At 46.2% G+C, this 6,659-nt stretch overlaps 1 pseudogene across 1 annotated transcript; it reads left to right on the forward strand.

Annotated features, from left to right (window-relative positions):
• Nucleotides 1-1,034: 1,034 nt before the first annotated feature.
• LOC306652482 (atypical chemokine receptor 3-like) lies at nt 1,035-5,406 on the forward strand (annotated as a pseudogene). Its single transcript has 3 exons — nt 1,035-1,076; nt 3,512-3,613; nt 4,804-5,406. The product of its transcript is annotated as an atypical chemokine receptor 3-like (transcript).
• Nucleotides 5,407-6,659: the final 1,253 nt, after the last annotated feature.

Below are 6,659 nucleotides of genomic sequence, written 5' to 3' on the forward strand. Positions count from 1 at the left end.
AAAAGAAATAACCACACAAAAGTCTAGTATGTCATAATTTACATATGTTCTTTGGGCAAAAGTGAATTTTGTTCTATTTGGATAACATGCATGTGGATTCCTGGGGTGGCTGAGGGTAAGTACTATGAGGTGAAGTCAGGAATGAATGGTTAGCCAAGACTTGTAACTTCCAGGGAGATTGAGAAATTATAAATGTCAGACTGGCTGTCTCTCCACTTCTCTCCCTTTTTCTTTCTCTCTCTCACTCCTCTCTCTTACCATTCATTTGCTCATGACAGGATTAATTAGTTTCTCAAAAGTGGGAGAGGGCTCTGTAAATGGTTTACAGTTCCTTCAAGGTATCTGGGGAAGTGACATCCCCTGAAACTTCAGCCTGTAGTCTCAGTGTGGCAGCTCTCATTTCTTCTAAAAGAAAGATGCTGCCTTTGTGTCCCTTTATTTATTCCAGGACAATGTGGAGAACAAAAAGGCATGCCTAGCACAGGCAGTGGAGGCTGCCATTCTTATTTCTGTGCTTGTACTTTCAGTGAATTTGAATGGAAGAGCTGCTGGCCTTTCTCCCTTGGGATTAGGGACTCAGCCCAGATGCAAAGGTTTTCTCTAAGGTGGAACTGCACATTGGAAACAATTTGCTCTTTTCCCCCCTTCTCTGCCATAAACACCTAAATGTGTGCACAACTGCTGACTTTCAGCCACAGCGTCCAGGAGCCTGGGTGGGGGAGGGGATGCAAAAGCCAGGGAATTTGAGGAATGGCTACATGTTGCTGCTCTTCTTCACCAAGGATCATGCATTACAGTTGTAATTTTTAAAATGTCCCAGAAAGTTCCAAGGCAGCAGTTTATGCTTAACTCCATCACTTTGGAGGTATTTATCCCACTTAACAGCAAGTCCTTAGAGAGTGGAAAAGGTATTATGACTTCTAATCAGGCCCAGAACAAGTCCAGCATAGGCTTTCTGGATGAAAGAAAGAAAAAAACCCACACATAACACCCTACTTAACCAGAACAATGGCTTTGTTTGTTTGTTTTATGCGATGGTTTTGGACAGAGAGTTCCTGTTTTCAAGTCAACAGGAGGTAAGCTGGTTGATGCTACTCCAACTCCAGGCTGGAGAGAAGTCACTTTATAAACTTTAAGAGGAGAAAACAAAGTGCCTCAGAGATTCCAGACCTTTAGATTATTTTTCTTGATTATTTTGTAGAACATGAATGGAATTTGGGGCCTGAAAGCATTTGCACTTTTAAACCAGGCAAACGTGGGGCTTAGTTTTACTCTTACCAACAGGAATGCTATTAAAATGCAGTGCAGTTGGATTACACGCATGCAGGTATAATTTAGAATAAAACAAAAAACTTTGTCATGTCTAGTATTTTTAAAGTTTACACATATGCAAAAAGGCTAGATCTGCCTCCTGCAGAGCTGCAGGGCCACTTCCAGGGTGCCTGCTGCAACTGCTTCACACCCAAGTCTGAGGCATCCCTCCAGGCTTCTGGGTGAGTGTGTTACCTCTATCCTCTAAACTTCTGCCCCAAGCTGTGGCCTTGCTCAAGACCTCCTCATGGCTCCTCAACAGACTGACCTGACCTGCCAGAACTCCTGCCCACCTTCCAAGGCCCATTCTCACCTTCTTCCAAGTCTGGGTGACTCTGCAATGCAGAACCTTCCTGGAGCCCCCTGATAACCACTCTTCCAGAAGATCCCCACCCCATAGGTCACTAGAGTGAGAGACTCTCCCCTGCTGTAGGAGGTACCTGCTGCCTTCTTCATGCCTGGAGGATGATACTTGAATTGCACCTTTCTGAACTCCTCAGTTCTTGGCATCTGGAGATGATTCTGGTTCCCCATCTCCACCTGCCCCAGATCAGCACCCTGCAGAGGCCTTGCAGACCTCAGCTAGGTGAAGACTTAGTAGAGGCCTTTGGAAACCCACTCTCAGTGCCAGCTGAGGTCACCATCCTCAGGAAGGCATAAGGACTACTGATTTACAGAGTGAGGTCACTTTGCTTTTGTGGCCATAGGATGAGGGAGGAGACATGGTGGGTGGCTCTGGGCTTTGGTAGGAACACAGTTGGAGGGTGTGAACACCTTCCTGGGGTTGAGTTGGGAGAAGTCAGAAGAAGCAGGGGGAGCAAGGAAATGGCCCTGGGAATTTCCTCAGGCTGTAAGGGGTCATGGGGAGCTGTTGAACCTGAGCCAGACACCTGAACACTTGGCAGGCTCCTGAAGGAACTAACCAGGGTGAGGGAATATGGATCTCAGAGTAAACAATCACCCTGTGGAGACACTAAACTTGGAGACTTCTAATTCTGGCCTTGCCCTGAGAGCTGGGGTGAGCTCAGGAAAACCATTTTGATACATCTAAGTACCAGGATGCTGACTGCAGATGGAGGGTCACTGGGGATGTGTGGTTGATGATACCAAACCTCGGAAACCAGAGGCACATCTCCCAGGAAAAGCCTCCACACCATTTGGAACTTTGAGGGTGGATGGATGAGTCCCTTTCCAGACCCAGACCAGTGAGGAGAGCTGAATGGACACCATGTCCAGTGCTGGCTCCCTCCTGTCATGGTGAACTTGGATGCTGGTTGAGTGCATGTGTTGTGCAGGGTCTTCAAAGCAGTGACCCTGTGGATAGGACTGGATGAGACAAAAGTGCAGGAATCAGGAAGAAAGGATGCAAACTTGTGCTTATGGCTTTTAATTCTCCGTGTGTCCTCTGGGATCTACAGAAACAGAATGTAAGCCTTAATTTTTCTGTGGATCATTCACCCTCTATTTAAGTTTAAGACTGGGGATATAGCTCAGTTGGTAGAGTACTTGCCTAGCATGCACAAGTCCCTGGATTCAACCCCCAGCACCACCAAAAAAAAATTAAATTTACATAATTTTTATATCAAATTTCAAATAATGCAGACATTTATGGAGTAAAAACTACTGTCCTCCTCTGTCCCCTTTGCTCCTCTTTCAGCCAGGTTTACACTCTCTGAAGATCTCTGTGCCTCAACACATGTACATCTGAATATGAAGATACACTTGGATTTTGCTTTTTCTCCTACATTGAAGGGATGATTTTCACACTTTGCCTTTCACTTAACAGCATGTCATAAGTTTCTTTGCTCATATAAATTAATTCACCTCCCTTTTTATAGCTGTATTATATTCCAGACAGAAACTGCTATAGTTTATTGAACCATTTCTGTGTTGATGGACATTTATATGGTCTGCAATGTTTGCTAGTAATCAATAACTGAGTCAATAAGCATCTTGTATGTACATTCAGGTACAGGCAAATATTTCAAAATGAGAAATATATGATCTTGTAAAATCCTGGAGCAGGAAACATCTTTTATTCTGAGCCCCTTCTTCTATTCTGGAACCTCTGCACGGATGAAATACACTTGAAGTGTGTGAGATGTGTCTCACCCTTACCTGTGCAAGCATGGGCACTGAGTCCAGACAGAGACAACACACAGATTTAGATCCAAAATTCCTCTTGCTCTTCGTCCTTAAGCTCGCAGGAATGAGCTGTGATTGGTCCAACAGTAGACCAGTGACCTGTGGCTTGTCCGTTGTCCCTGCTATTAACATAAACAGACCCATGGCACTGGCTAAGGTGCGTAAGGTCTTTGTCAAGGAGTGAGGTGGTCTGTGGATCTGTGTGGGCTTCAGTGGCTCTTTCTGTGTAGGACCAAGCAATTCCTTGGGTTTGTGGGAGGGAGTGGAGGCTCATGTGCAGGGCACTCCAGGAGTTAACTAGGGTCCCTTCTCCCTCCTGCCTTCTAGTTCCACTAGGAGCTTTGTCCCAGGCTGTGGGAAATGAGTGGCCCTGGGTGAAGGCACCTTTTGCCTTCCAAGCTTCTGTTCCTGGAAGATGTGGCCCTACAGATGTCTAAGCAGGTAACTCTGCAAGCTCACTGCTCCCCCGGTGGACAGACCAGCAGGGAGTCGCACTGGACATGAGTGCCCATCCACTCCAGGCACCCACATGTGTTGGTTGCAGATGCTGGTCCCTGTGATTGGGGAGATGAAGGACAAGGGGACCTTCCACCTGCCAGAATCGTCTTTTGGAAACAACCCTCCTTTGCTTCAAGGCTGAGCTATTGTGTAGTGCATTTTGGCTTTTTGTTTCCTTTAATTCCCCACTAAAAACTGTGGAGAATCTGATTACTCCTCATCACTTGGTGGTAATTCTCTCTGAGCAGGAGCCATCTGCAGTGGGGAGGAGAGGCCCACTCAGACCCCAGGAAAATGTGGGTGGTGATGGTGTGGGTCTCTGGCTTCAGTGACAGTCTGGGTTTGTGTTGCTGCTCCTCAGGCCAGTGATTTGTGGCCAGTGATTGGTGGTTGGTGATGGGTTGGCATGCTCAGGGGCCACCAGGAACCTCCCTGTCTGCTCCTTGCTTCAGCGTTGGGCAATGAGAGCTGTGTCCCTGTACCAGATTTCCCACCCATGCCACCCCCACCCTCTGAGGGGAGATAAGGGTGTGCCTGGTGGCAGCATGCTTGTACCAAAAATTCAGTGAAACTCCGGGCCCAGAAGGCAGAGGCAGGAGACAAAAGACTGAATCAGGGTACCTGAATCCTTCCCATTGCCTACCTCTGCTCTGACCTGGAGAAAAATGGGGGTTGGCAGCTGCCAGGTGCAGGAGACGAGACTCAGAGTTGATTTGGAGGAGACTGGAAGGTCCTGGAAGGACACCACTCAGACCCAGGAGGAGCCTCCACTCTTCTGTGTCCCTGCTTCTCCCTGGAGCTGTTCTCTCTGAACGGCACCAGTGCTATCCTGTGTGATGTCCTGGAGAGAAAGGGAGTTGCATCCTGTATGTCCTGATGTGGCTGCTGTCCTTCTGTGTGTCTGTGCCTGACACCTACTACCTGAAGACCATCACATCTGCTTCCAACAATGAGACCTGCTTCCGGTCCTTCTACCCTGGGCACAGCATCAAGAAGTGGCTGATCATGAAGCTTGTCTCTGTTGTCTTAGGATTCACCATCCCCTTCTCCATCATAGGTGTCTTCTACTTAATGCTCACCAGAGCCATCGTGGTGTTGGGTGGCCAGGAGAAACACAGTAGCTGAAAGATCATCTCCCACATGGTGGTCTTCCTGGTGTGCTGGCTCCCCTACCATGTGGTGGTGCTGCTGGATATCTTGTTCATCCTACACCACCTCCCCTTCACCTGCCAACTGGAGAATGCACTCTTCACAGCACTGCATGCCATGCAGTGCCTTTCATTGGTGCACTGCTGTGTCAATCCCATGATGTACAACTTCATCAACTGCAGCTGCCTGTATAAGCTGATGAAGTACTTCAAGTACTCTGCCAAAACAGGCCTCAGCAAGATTATTGACACCTCCATAGTGTCAGAGACAGAGTGCTTGGCACTGGAGCAGAACACCAAATGACTCATTCTGCAGTGGCCAGGAATAGGGTGTTTGTAAACATGGCCTGGGGCCACATGGTTTCCAGAAGAAAGCAAGGAAGCTTTGGGACTGTATGCCCAAGTGACACGAAGAAGAGAAGGTGTGATATTGTGCATCCTTCTCTCCTTCCATGCCACTGTAGCTGTTGCCCAGCTGTGCATTCTGACACTTTTGCAAAGGCAGAGCTGTGTTGCGCAGGCAGCACTGTCTCTAATCCAACTTCAGGACAGAATTGCCTGTACAATAGAAGTTTCTCCGTTTCCTGAAATTCTTATATGGTGATTGTATTCAAGTTTTAAGACTTTATTTCCTCACTACTGCCACACCTTATAAATGTATTTTGAAAGTTAAAGACACTTAAAATATCCTGTGGGAGGTATAATGCTAACATACTCAGATGGTAGTACTTTAAAGGTTAGTGTGATTTCAGTTTTGACAAAGAATAATATTGTTAGCTGATTAAAATTATAAAATTATATATATATAAATTATATATATATAACATATATATGCCAGTCATGGCTCAAATGTTTTATTTACAATAGTCTTATATCTGTGTGGTGTGTTGTACCAGTGCAGGATATAGAACAAAATCTGCTGTGTAATGCAGTCTGGGACACTAATAATATCACAGAGTTACATTTTAAACAAAAAGCTGTCCCAGTCTGAAAATCTGTGCACAAAATGAACAGAGTTTTCTTAATTTGTAAGTTATTTTTTAATAAAGAACTTTGTTTCCTAAAAGTGCATTCATACCTCATTTGTGAAAGCATGCTTGGCATTGAGACAGCACTTATGATGACAGTACATGGATATGTGGATGTATGTTGCATACAAGGCCAGTTGAATAAACATATTTGAAGAGAGAACCACCATAAAGCAAAACTCAGGTGGTTAGTGTAGATGAGTGGCATAAAGGCATAACATTCAAGCACACTAAGTGTTTCTAAGAAGATTTTCAGGTGGTGGTGTGTTGGGGAGGGAGGTGGTGGGCAGTGTGCAGTGACGTGTCTGTGGAGGCAGAAGCAGTGCAAGAAATGTGTGACCTGGGTTTGCCTGGACTCCTTGGCTCCCAGAGCCACCCATCACAGCCCATCACACTGTCTCTGCTGAGGGTTGGGGCACAAGTGCTGTTTTTCCTTTCTGAGGAGACCTCTGACCAACACTTCCTGTGCATATTTTCTGTTTACCTAAACCAGTTAATTAGAGTGGTTCCCAGTACATCCCAAGACCTT

The sequence above is a fragment of the Sciurus vulgaris genome (genome assembly GCF_902686455.1).
Source record: "Sciurus vulgaris genome assembly, contig: HiC_scaffold_238_arrow_ctg1, whole genome shotgun sequence".
NCBI classification, from domain to species: domain Eukaryota; kingdom Metazoa; phylum Chordata; class Mammalia; order Rodentia; family Sciuridae; genus Sciurus; species Sciurus vulgaris.